A 13,152-nucleotide genomic window follows, 5' to 3' on the forward strand; every position below is an offset into this window, starting at 1 on the left:
GAGCAGGTCAAAGGCTAGGTATTCTGCGGCGGGTGTCTCACCTCCTGACTCCCCAAAGCCTTTCCACTATCTAAAAGGCACACGTAAGGAGTGTGATGGAATACTCTCCAATTGCCTGGATGAGTACAGTTCGAACAACACTCAAGAAGCTCGACACCATCCAGGACAAAGCAGCCCGCTTGATTGGCACCCCATCCACCACCTTAAACAGTCACTCCCTCCACCACCGGCGTACTGTGGCTGCAGTGTGCATCATCTACAAGATGCACTGCACAGCTCACCAAGGCTTCTTCGGCAGCACTTCCCAAACCCGCGACCTCTTCCACCTAGAAGGACAAGGGCAGCAGACATATGGGAACACCACCACCTCCACGTTCCCCTCCAAGTCACACACCATCCTGACTTAGAAGTATATTGACGATCCTTTATCGTCGCTGGGTCAAAATCCCAGAACTCCCTCCCTAAAAGCACTGTGGGAGTACCTTCACCACACGGACTGCAGAGGTTCAAGAAGGCAGCTCACCACCACCTTCTCAAGGGCAACTCGGGATGGGCAATAAATGCTGGCCTTGCCAGCGACGCCCACATCCCATAATCAAATAAAAAAAGGGGCTCTTAGTGCTCAAGAATGCAGTTATAGGGGCCATTTTTCCTCTGTTTTGCATGCCAAGGGCCCCTATTTTTGGGAAATATGCAGAGATCCATTACACTGGGTTGTGCCCCAACTGCACTGCTTGCGTACTTCCATTCAGCGGGGGTAATGTCAAGTGGGCGATATCAATTCAGCCGCCCATTATACATCGCTCAATGGAAATTAAAATCAGGAAAGATAGGGATCTGCCTGGACTCCAATTCTCACTCCTACAGGTTGGCATAGGCAAGTGACTGTCTCCCTGTTGAAATGCCTTACACACTGCTCTTTTATGAGGTTCAGGTGTGATATTTTGTTTCTGAATACCCACAAACTGTAATGCTTCCTTTGCCCTTTTCTTGCAGCCTGTGAAGGTCTTTGCTGCCTACCTTGCTGCTCCTCCTCCTCCTGATTTGGGAACTTCAAGGGGATGCCCGGCAGCATTATCATGGTCAGCAATTGAGAACAAGCAAATTCTGTGAAACAGTTCCTGCCCTCCACAGACACACGCTGCAAAAATATTTCTCTGACAGACACTTGCTAAAACAACCAAAAACTTGGCTCAAAAGCACCCTAGAAGCCTGAAATGACTAACCAGAGACTTAACATTAATGGAGGTGAGGATGTTTTTAAATACCATTTGTGAAAGCTGCTTGATGACCGTTCCTGTCATGATTTGTTAGGCGGGTTTAGGAAATGACATTTCAGGCACGCACAGACATCAATTTCACAAATGGCTTCTGATTTAGGTGCAGGACTCTAATTAACAATCTTAAATGGTGGTTATTTTTGTTTCAGGCAGCAAAGAGGGACGCCTATTGAGTACCTGAACCAATATGGCACCAGGCATGCTTCCGAGATTGATTGCCTTTGAGTGGTGTGGACTTGGGGCCTTTCCAAAGGCCTCAACGGGACACACACCAGCTCTCAGCTGGCAAGAGTTCCACTGAGGCTTCATGAAGGTACACCGGGTGAAATTCCCCGCGTAGCTTGAAAATTTCCGCAGACATGTCGCCTTGACATAGGAGGGAGGAAGATTCCTGAGTCCCCCAGCCCAATATCTTTTCGGTTCTTCTGCAACCCAGGAATTTTGTCCTTTTTTAAAAACCTTGTACTACGACTGTTTTAATTTTATGATTAAACAGTTTATACTATCCTTACATATTGCCTTTCCTGCTCCGTGCGAGTGTTCTATTCTCATTTCACATAAAGATGGTAAACTTGCAGCATGTTGTATTTTCACCTTTCTGAGTTGTAGTTTCTGGAATTATCTTTTACCTTTGTTGTTCTTTTATTCTGCAAGTCCTCTGAGTCCTGTTGCCATTAATATATTCATGTGGAAAGTGTCCTACAATTTGTCACTTGACAAACTGAATTTCTTTGCTGTGCAACCTTGTTGCAAATGCAAATCTTGCCCTGGAGCCTCTTCACAGTCAAATGCAGATTGTTGTAAACACTTAGAGATATAGTACAGAACAGCAGAATTCTTAAAAATCATTAGCACTGGTTGGCAAAGCATCAGTATAGTTTCAATACTTGTGCTATAGTGTAATTAACTTTAGATACACATAAACGATGGTAAGCCTATTGATGTAAGGTAGCAATAAAGTCTGGATCAAGAGTGATTTGCGGAGTCGTGTCGGAAAATGGAGGGTGTCCTATTTGCTGCATTCGCACCCTGACTTAGATATTCCTCAATACAAAAGCAAAATACTGCGGATGCTGGAAATCTGAAATAAAAACAGAAAATGCTGGAAATACTCAGCAGGTCAGGCAGCATCTGTAGAGAGAGAAACAGAGTTAACGTTTCAGGTCGATGACCCTTCGTCAGAACTGGTTAGATATTCCTCTCCCTGCCCCAGCAGGGAAAGCTATCCTTTACCAGCCCATCACATATAAATGTTGGTGGAGAGGCGGGACCTGGCAACGCGCTCCGTTTCTCTGCCTTCTGCCGCTCATCCTGCAACTCCATTGACCATCAGGATAGAGATGGTGATACTCCCTAGGGCAGTGGCAGAATGTCCAGTGGTGCCTCCTTTGAAGAGAACGGGTTCGGGAGCCGGCACCTCTCCTTTGCCTGTGGCCTCACAACCTTCTTGTTTTTAGGACTTGGATAAGGTTAAAAAAAAATCATTCCTCAAATATTCAGGGCTCGTTTGCTCCCATTAAGTGGCCTTCTCTTCTGTCTTAGTACTCGACCTTCCCCAACCTCCCAGAGGCAGGTGGCAAAGGTCCTGTTGGCAGCCCGCCCTGCTTGGATAAGGACCCTGATCATCCTCCAGCTAGAGAAGGCAAATCCAGTGCATTGTGTTATTGTTGTGTATGTACCTTTAAGGGAATAACTGGTCTTAGACTGCAGTACCGGCAGCGACCACCCCTGTATAAAAGGCCCTAGCAGGCTTCTGTATTTTCAGTCTGACGCTGCCTCCTGTTCAGTAAAGTACCTGTTAAACTGTTCTCCCGAAGTCCATGTATTATTGAGGCGCGGACTTTACAGTGGCAACGAGTAAGTTCGAACTCACCTGCAGTGTGGCATCATCTCACGGGGATCTCGCCTGAAAGGAAGGTCCTGGGAGGTCGTAGTCTGAGCAACGGGCGTCGACCGAGGGCAACCGCCCAAAGAATCCATCGGTGTTCGGAGAATTGCGGGAGAGACTGTGGTTCCAGCGAATCGTGCTGGTAGCAGGTAGCGCGCTGACCCTTCCGGACTGCGGCGGGCTCAAGCTCGATCGAGCGGCTCTGCAAAATGGGCCGCACAGCGTCGCCGGGAAAAGAAAACAAGAGAGAGAGGGTGGAGCACACAGGGTGCAGTCGGTGCTCAAGAACAGGACAGCGGAGAGAAACTAGACGGGGGGGAAGGAAAGCGAGACGCGCCGAAGCTGCGGGTCGCCGCCATTACCCCGTAGAACGCTAGGAGCAGCGTGGCAGTAAGGGGAAGAAGCAAAAGCGCGGGAGGCGCCATTTTATCCCGTTGGGGAAGAAGCAAAAGCGCAGGAGGCGCCATTTTATTCCATTGGGGAAGAAGCAAAAGCGCGGGAGGCGCCATTTTAAATCGCCCAAGATGCCGAATAGTGGCAGTATCACTGCTTTCGACAACGAGGTAGAAGACTGGACCACGTATGTAGAAAGAATCGAAGTGTACTGCAAGGCAAATGAGGTGGCCGATGGAAAGAGGGCGTTGGTATTATTAAATCTGATGGGTGCGAATACGTACGGCCTATTGCGGAATTTAATTACCCCAGCTAAACCAATGGAGAAAAGTTTTGAGGAGATTGTTCATATCTTACAGGAACACCTAAGCCCTACACCACTGCTGATAGCAGAAAGATTCAAGTTCCATAAAAGAAACCAGCACAAAGATGAGAGCAATGCTGACTATCTTACGGAACTACGCAAGTTATCGAAGCACTGCCAGTTCGGAGCAGGACTGGCAGACACCTTACGGGATAAGTTTGTCTGCGCGCTCCAGAGTGAAGGGACCAAGAAACGACTACTTTCAAAAAAGGACCTGACGCGAGAACAGGCTTTCAGCGTGGCAGTATCCTACGAAGCAGCAGCACGGGGAGCTGTGGAAATACAACAGAAACCACAAGAATACAGCACTAACGAAATGGCGTATGGAGCCGAAAAGTGCTATCGCTGCGGCAGAGCAACCCATGAGCAGAAGGACTGCTGGTTTAAAGACAAAATATGCAGGCAATGCGGAAAAATGGGACATATAGCAAGAGTCTGCAGGTCGGGAAAGAAGACCAACATGACAAGAACTACTAAGGAACAGTACAGGAAAGTAAAGAAACTGACGGATAATAGTTCAGAAGATCAGGAGAGTGATAAGGACTCCGGGAGCAGGAGACTAAGTTGTTTAAAGTTACACAACGTGATCGCAAAGGAAGATCACCGAACCATTTGGGTCACCCTCATGATAGCAGGGTCCCCAGTAAAGATGAAATTGGACACAGGATCAGCCCTAACTGTCATGAATCAACGAGACTATGAGCGGCTATTGTCACACATACCCTTAAAGGACACGTCCATTGTATTGAAGACATACATGGGGCAAAAGGTCTACCCCAGAGGAAAAATAAGGGTGCCAGTTGAATATAACGGAAAGGAAACACAGAAACTGTATCTATATATACTACCAGATGGAGGACCACCATTATTGGGACGTGAATGGATCCGAAAAATACAATTGGATTGGCATCCCATTCAGGCACTAACTGTGACTGATAAAAAGGATGATGACGTCACACCTGGACAACTGTCAAAAATTCTATCTGACGCAAAAGAGGTGTTCCAACAAGGACTTGGGACTCTAAAAGGAGTAACGGCAACGATAAAAATCGAAGATAATGCAAACCCAAAATTTTTTAAGGCCAGACCGGTACCTTACGCGATCTGCCCAGGCGTTGAAGCAGAGCTGGAGAGTCTGGAGCGTTCGGGTGTGCTGTCCAAGGTGGACTGGAGCGAGTGGGCCACACCCATCATTCCTGTAATGAAGAAAGCATTGAGCAGCACGCCTGGGGAGCCAAGGAAGGTTCGCATCTGCGGGGACTTCAAGGTGACTGTGAACCCAGTCCTGCACACAGTACAGTATCCGCTTCCGCGGATAGAAGATATTTTCGCCTCACTATATGGAGGGAAACGTTTTACGAAGATTGACCTGCTCAAGCGTATCTACAAATGGAGGTGGAAGAAGCATCTAGGAAATACCTCACGATAAACACTCACAAAGGCCTTTACCAGTACAATCGACTGGTATTCGGGGTAGCATCGGCCCCGGCTATTTGGCAGAGGGCAATGGAACAAGTCCTGCAAGGGATCGCGGGGACCCAGTGTTATTTGGATGACATCCTGGTTATGGGCGAAAATGACAATGAACACCTTGCCAACCTGGAACAGGTGCTCATGCGATTGCAGGAATATGGGCTACGAGCCAACCGCCCCAAATGCGAGTTCTTCAGGAGACAAATCTCGTATTGTGGCCACATGATTGATGAGGAAGGGTTGCATAAGTCGCCGGACAAGATTGAGGCTGTAGTCAAGGCTCCAGCACCGGAAAATGTGTCGCAACTGAGGTCATTCCTCGGGTTGGTGAACTACTACCATAAGTTCTTGCCGAATTTATCCACAATTCTGCACCCACTGAACGCCCTGCTTCAAACTGGTGTAACATGGAAATGGAGTGATGAGTGTAAGCGTGCCTTTCAGGAATGTAAATGCCTAATCACTTCAAAAGAAGTATTGGCCCACTACAACCCAACACTGCCGATTCGGTTGGCATGTGATGCGTCACCTTACGGCATTGGAGCGGTGCTGTCACACAAATTCCGTGACGGTTCAGAGAGGCCAATAGCCTTTGCATCGCGCTCGCTAACCTCAGCTGAGCGTAACTATGCCCAGATTGACAGGGAGGCCCTCAGCCTGGTGTGGGGGGTGAAGAAGTTCAATCACTATCTGCACGGGCAGAAATTCACCCTACTGACTGATCATCAACCCCTGGTCTCAATTTTTAACCCAATGAAGGGCGTTCCGGTGATGACGGCGCAACGGCTGCAAAGATGGTCACTTTTTCTAGGGGCACATCAGTATGACATTGAGTACAAAGGTACGAAACAACATGGAATTGCTGATGGGCTGTCGCGCCTACCATTGCCTACGGCGGAAGAAGCACCTGCAGTGGACCCTGTGGAGATATTCCATGCGACCATAGTCGAATGTTTGCCTGTTACAAACGCAAGTATTGAGAAGGAAACCCGAAATGACCCGACACTCTCTCGGGTCTATGATTTGACGGTGAAGGGATGGCCAGCATATGGCGACTCACTGTTGCCAGCATTCTCGCCAAGGAGAGAACAGCTGTCAGTGTGCCGGGGAACCTTGATGTGTGGATCCCGAGTGGTAATTCCACCCAAGTTGAGAGATAGAGTGCTCAATGAGCTTCACGAGGGTCATCTGGGAAGGGTAAAAATGAAGAGCCTAGCCAGGGCGTTTGTGTGGTGGCCGGGAATCGATAAAGAAATCAAGGATATGACCAAGAGATGCACAGGATGCCAGAAGGTCCAAAACGCTCCACCACAGGCCCCGCTACATCCATGGGAGTGGCCCTCATCTCCATGGCAACGGGTACACATTGATTTCGCTGGTCCATTTATGGACTCAATGTTTGTAATCGCTGTGGACGCCCATTCGAAATGGCCAGAGGTCATTAAAATGTCCTCCACCACCACAGAGAAAACTATTGCAGTCCTAAGGACCATCTTCACCAGGAATGGGTTGCCAGAACAGATTTGTTCCGACAATGGCCCACAGTTTGTGTCTGAGGATTTCCGGAGGTTCCTGAAGAATATTGGCCCAGAAATTCCAGAACGGGGCTTGCAGCGCGTGCAAGCCCCGTATTTGCACTTACCCGGCGCTCGTGACGATCAGCTTCTGGGACGCCTGAACTTGCAGAAATAGAAAGCACATTCCCGGGCAGCGTGTGACGTCACGCCGCCCAGGAGTGCAGCCAGCGCGAAGGCAGGAGCGTGCAGTGTAAGTGAGACACGCCCCTTGAGGTCTCAGTTTCACTGGACACGCCCCCAATGTTTCTGTCAAGCTGCTAAGGATTTTTACATGCAAAGCAGCAGTTTAAATAGGTTTTTGGAAGTTTTTTGAAGATTTTGGTAACTTTTATAAACTTTTTAAAATGTTTACATTATTTTGAGTAATCTGAAGTAGTTTTAAAGAGAATTAAAGCAATTTAAAGACTTTTAAAAGCCCTAAAAAAATTTTTTTAATTCCATTTATTTATTTAGCAATGTCGTCGTCATACGTGTCTTCACACTGTTCCCTTTGGGGAACTGTATGAAGTGGTGGAAGGATTTATGGCCATGATTAACGCTCATTCCGTGACCGTAACCATATTTGAACCAGCCATTAGGGCGGTTAGTCCTATGGCGGGAGGGTTTTACGGGCTCCCACAAGCTATACAAGGAGGGGGGGCCACCCACACCCACGGACGCAAATATCCCACTGGATGTCAACCCAGAATTTAGAGCCGGAGCTCCGACTCCACTTGCCGGGACTGTCTGGAGCGGGGTTCGAAACCCTACCCTGATCTGGCCCAGCGGCGGGGATCCTACCGCTATGACAAAGGCCCAATCCAATTAGCAACGTGAAATGGCAGCATAGGGCTCCAGTCACGGGGAGGGAAAAGGCGCAGGAAACGTATGGGTGTCACCTTTTGTGCGGAGTGGGCCTTTTGCGTAGCAGTAAGCATCCCCGCCGCTGGGCCAGAAGGAGTAGGGTTTTGAACCCCACTCCAGACAGTCCCAGCAAGTGGAGTCGGAGCTCCAACTTTAAATTCTGGGTGGACATCCAGCGGGATACTTGCGTCCGTGGGTGTTGGTGGCCCCCCCCCGCTCAGATGGGTTGTGGGAGCCCATAAAACCCTCCCGCCATAGGACTAACCACCCTAATGGCTGGTTCAAAGATGGTTACGGTCACAGAATGAGCGTTAATCACGGCCATAAATCCTTCCACTACTTCATACAGTTCCCCAAAGGGAACAGTGTGAGGATACGTACGATGATGACCTCTTGCGCAATGCACCTCCTTGGACCCTCAGTCGCAGATGCGAGGGGGCAAGTCGTGCAATTGTTAAATTTTTTATTTTATTGACATGTAAAATGTTGGCCCAGTAATTCCCTTCCAAATGCGCTAGTACGGTCGGGGTACTTACGCATCTGGCCGGATGAAATGCCGGTTTTCAGCATGCACAGTGCATGTGGGGAAAACCGGCATTTCCTGTCCTCTGAACGAAGGGGTTCAGAGGCAGAACGCGTGCGACTGCACAGGCAGCGCGTGCGCAGTATAATTCGCCGCTTTCATTAATGCTTTCAGTGAGGTCCAGTCATTACAACTTACACATGAAAAAAGCATGGGTACAGTTGCTCCAGAGGCTGCGGAGGAAGATATTTCTTATCGTGGAGCTTCTGAAAGTATGTATGTCTGTATATATTCCTTTGCGTGTTATGTATATATTCCTTTACTTATGTGTATGAATGTATTATTTAATTATGACTTTCAGAGAAAGTAACTTATTGGAAAATCATAATTAAAAATATACATTCATACATAGAAACATAGAAACATAGAGATAGGAACAGGAGTAGGCCATTCGGCCCTTCGAGCCTGCTCCGCCATTCAATGAGATCATGGCTGATCTTCGTCTGAGATCATAGCTGATCTTACCAGTTCAGTACCCCGTCCCCGCCTTTTCTCCGTAACCCTTAATCCCCTTAGCCTTCAGAAATATATCCAATTCTCTCTTGAAAATATTTATTGAATTAGCCTTCACAGCCCTCTGTGGCAGGGAATTCCACAGGCTCACCACTCTTTGAGTGAAGAAATTCTTCCTCATCTCTGTTCTAAATGATTTGCCCGCTATTTTTAGACTGTGGCCCCTGGTTCTGTGCTCCCCGGCCATTGGAAACATTCTCTCTGAATTCAGCCTGTCCAGGCCTGCCATAATTTTATATGTTTCGATGAGATCCCCTCTCAATCTTCTAAACTCCAGTGAGTACAAGCCCAAACTATTTAATCTCTCTTCGTAGGTCATTCCCGCCATTCCAGGTATCAGCCTGGTGAATCGCCGTTGCACTCTTTCCATGGCAAGAACATCCTTCCGCAGATGGGGCGACCAAAACTGTACACAATACTCCAGATGCGGTCTCACCAGCACCTTGTACAGCTGTAGTAAGGTATCCCTATTCCTATACTCGAACCCCCTTGATATGGAGGCCAACATACCATTTGCCTTCTTAATCGCCTGTTGCACCTGCATGCTCTCCTTCAGTGACTGGTGCACAAGAACACCCAGGTCCCTCTGCACTTCCCCATCTCCCAATCTATTGCCATTTAGATAATAATCTACCCTCCTGTTTTTACCCCCAAAGTGGATAACCTCGCATTTATCCACATTATAGTGCATCTGCCACGTATCCGCCCATTCCCCCAACCTGTCCAAATCGCACTGTAGCCTCCTGACATCCTCATCAGAGCCCACCCCTCCTCCTAGTTTAGTGTCGTCAGCGAATTTGGAAATATTGCATCCAATTCCCTGATCCAGATCATTTATCATTAGTAAAGGAATATAAAACATACATACATATACGTAAAGGAATATATGTGGACATACATACATAACTCATTCTCACATTCCATTCACACAGCCACAATTGCTCCTTCTACCTACCGTTCTGAAAACCCGTTTAAAAAAAAAAAAAATTAAAGTTTAAAACTTACTTAAAATTTCTTAAAATAACTTCCCTCCCTTTCCCAAACCTAAATATTGCATTTCATAAGCTCCTCCATAAAATATATCTCCTTCCCCAGCCAATGAACAACTTTACACTTGCTTTTTTCACGTGTAAGTTCTAGGGACTTACCCTCACTGAATCCATCAGTGAAATCTACAAAGTTCTCTGCGCAAGCGCTGCCTGTGCAGTCGCACGCGCTGTGAATAGACCTCAGGTCTGGAAATGCCGGCGTTCCCCGCATGCGCTGTTCCTGCTGAACGCTGGCATTTCCAACGGCCAGATGCGTGAGTAACCCGACCGTACTCACGCTTCTGGCCTGGAATTTCTGGCCCAATGGGGTGAAACATTACACATCTACCCCATATCATCCAGCCACAAATGGATTGGCTGAGAGGTTTGTTCAGACCTTTAAAAAGGCCATAAAAGCAATGTATAATGACGACATACCACTGCAACACAAGGTGGATAACTTCTTGTTTGCTTACCGGAATGCGACACATGCAGTAACCAACCAAACTCTAGCCGTACTGTTTTTCAACCGGAGACTAAGATGTTGCTTGGATTTGCTCAAACCAAACATAAGACGAGATGTTGAGGATAAGCAGTTCCAGCACATAAATGAGAAGCCAACCAGGAGCTTCAAGATAGGGCGACCAGTCTTGGCCCATGACTACCGAACAGAAAAATGGCTGCCAGGAACGATATGCACACAGCAGGGACCACTAATGTACACAGTGGACGTTGGAGAGAGCATCGTGAGACGCCATGCTGACCAGATTCTAGAGTCACAGGAACAAGCCAAACCTGTACCACAAGCATGTGCACCTGGTAATGAGCCCAAAGTACAGATTGCGTCTACCTCAGAAGCAGGGGTATTGGAAGCTGACGAACCAACCAATGACAATGAGCCAGAATTGACTCCACCGCCAGAACAGGATACTCGAGAAAGGCACTATCCAGTCAGGATCAGGAAGCCTCCTCAAAGACTGAACTTATAAATGACTATTTCAGTTGATGTATATATTACTGAGAAAATTGTAATTGTAATTAGTTATTATTTAGTTGTTAAATGAATGTTATGTACTGTTTATCTAAAAGGGAAGGAATTGTTGTGTATGTACCTTTAAGGGAATAACTGGTCTTAGACTGCAGTACCGGCAGTGACCACCCCTGTATAAAAGGCCCTAGCAGGCTTCTGTATTTTCAGTCTGACGCTGCCTCCTGTTCAGTAAAGTACCTGTTAAACTGTTCTCCCGAAGTCCGTGTATTATTGAGGCGCGGACTTTACAGTTATAACTTTTATTTTGTTGTGCATAGGGAATGTTTTGGAGATAGTAAGAATATATTGCAGGATTTATACTCAGGGCTGCAGGAGAGTCACTTTCTGTATCTGTAAAGCAAAATCTTTGTTTTCTTTTTATGGGACGAAATGCGTTGTACTACCACAGAATCGTAAGGGGTGATTTTAATCTTGCCTGTCCAGCCTTACAATGGCAGTTAAAATCACTGCCGTCAATTTTAGCCTGTTCTTCTGAGCAGGTGGTATGGGCATCCACTGGAAACTGGAGGGGCCTTTTTTAAATATGTAAATCGGGCTCCAATGACATCTGCGGCACATCTGCTATTTTAACTGGTGGCCTGAGCGCAGACGCCATTCTGCAGGAAAGCACAATGGCCTATTATGGATGATGCTGAACAATCGGCGACTGCATATCCATTTGGGCAACAAAGTCAGCTCACCCCAGTTTCTCAACAACAGTCTGCCACAAGGCTCAGTACTCGCACCAATGCGACTTGTGGTGGACTTCATGTTGTTGAAGGTGGCTGCTTGCGTTGCCAGGGAAGGTCACCACATATACAAATTTGCTGAACTTCATTGGTGGCATGTCACTCGTTTAGACATTGAAGAGCATCGGTGCGAGTACTGAGCCTTGTGGCAGACTGTTGTTGAAGAACTGGGGTGAGCTGACTTTGTTGCCCAAATGGATACGTAGCTGCCGATTGTTCAGCATCGTCCATAACAGGTGTAGTGTTTTGAGGCAGAGGATGATCCTTGCGAGCTTCAGCATTAGGCCTTTAATCCAGACCGTGTCGTAGGCTGATGTCAGGTCTACAAAGGCTGCACCAGTCTTAGATTTCTTCTGGCAACCGGACTCGATATGCATTGCAGGGGCCAAAACTTGGTCGCAGCAACTGCATTTAGGTCAGAATGCCGCTTGTTCTTCTGGGATCACTGACTTGGTGAGAGAGCTGATTCTCCAGAAGATGATATGTTCCAGGAGTTTGTAGGTCATGCACAGGAGTGATATCGGCTTATAGCTTCCCGAGTCATCAGTCGATTTGCCTGGTTTGAGTATGGCAATGACTATCGTGCCTTTGGGATGCATCCAGATTCCATAGATTTGGTGTACAGCTTCGCCAGCCCTTGAAGGCCCCCCGGGCCCAGTTGAAGAAATTCCGGGAGGATACCATCTCTGCCAGCCGTCTTCCCTTTCTTCATTGCGGCTAAACCCTCCTTCACTTCATCTGTGCTGATGGCAGTGCGGTCTTGTGGAGGGATTGAGATCATTTTCTGGTAGAGTTGGTGATGGATCTCTTGATGTTTTTGTCGAGTGGTCCTTTTGTGCTCTCCACCAGTTTAGAGGTTATGGAGTTGGGCCACTTTTGAGGTCCGATATCCCTTCGGCTTAGTGGCTCAAAGACATCGTAGTATGGCCCAGGCACGGCGACTACAGTGTGTGACATCCAGGCCTTCAACGCCCTCAATCCACTCAATATTGGCGCCAGGCTGAGTCTAGAGACAGTGAGCAGGGCCTTCACAACATGTGGGCTGCCTGACTGGTTGTACTGCCAACAGGCCAGCCACTACCATATCTATGGATATAACCTCATTGTAATGATCAATAACATGTCATTCTATAGTGGACACTAGGTGGAGCCGTAGAGCTGTGTAGAGCTGTATATAAGACTACACTACCCAGCTGTATATACATTAAGACTACATTACCCATGAGGCACTAGGCTACCCACAAGGCAGCAGTCAAGATGGCAGCCTACACACAGGAGCACACATGCTGCATCTCTACAGATACTGTACCTAGAGAACGTGTACTGAATAAATGACTAGCTAGAAGCTAGCTGTGTTCATAATAAGAATGTCTAGTTATTAATGAACATAAGATGGTACCAGGATGGTGAAGATCTGCTGAAAATTGTGAA

General features: G+C 47.4%; 1 protein-coding gene across 6 annotated transcripts in view; it reads left to right on the plus strand.

Annotated features, from left to right (window-relative positions):
- LOC147123364 (3',5'-cyclic-AMP phosphodiesterase 4D-like) overlaps window positions 1-13,152 on the plus strand; it is a 455,522-nt gene that overhangs the window by 264,417 nt on the left and 177,953 nt on the right. The window contains exon 1 of one of the 6 annotated variants that reach the window (XM_085971613.1): window positions 701-1,248. The exons of the other annotated variants lie outside the window; for them this stretch is intronic. The gene's annotated coding sequence lies outside the window, so the exon portion shown is untranslated. Of the gene's footprint in view, window positions 1-700; window positions 1,249-13,152 lie in introns of those variants that run through there. 6 annotated transcript variants of the gene reach the window in all.

The sequence above is a fragment of the Somniosus microcephalus genome, chromosome 2 (genome assembly GCF_052327205.1).
Source record: "Somniosus microcephalus isolate GS21.2 chromosome 2, FLI_Smic_1.0, whole genome shotgun sequence".
Classification (NCBI taxonomy): Eukaryota; Metazoa; Chordata; class Chondrichthyes; order Squaliformes; family Somniosidae; genus Somniosus; species Somniosus microcephalus.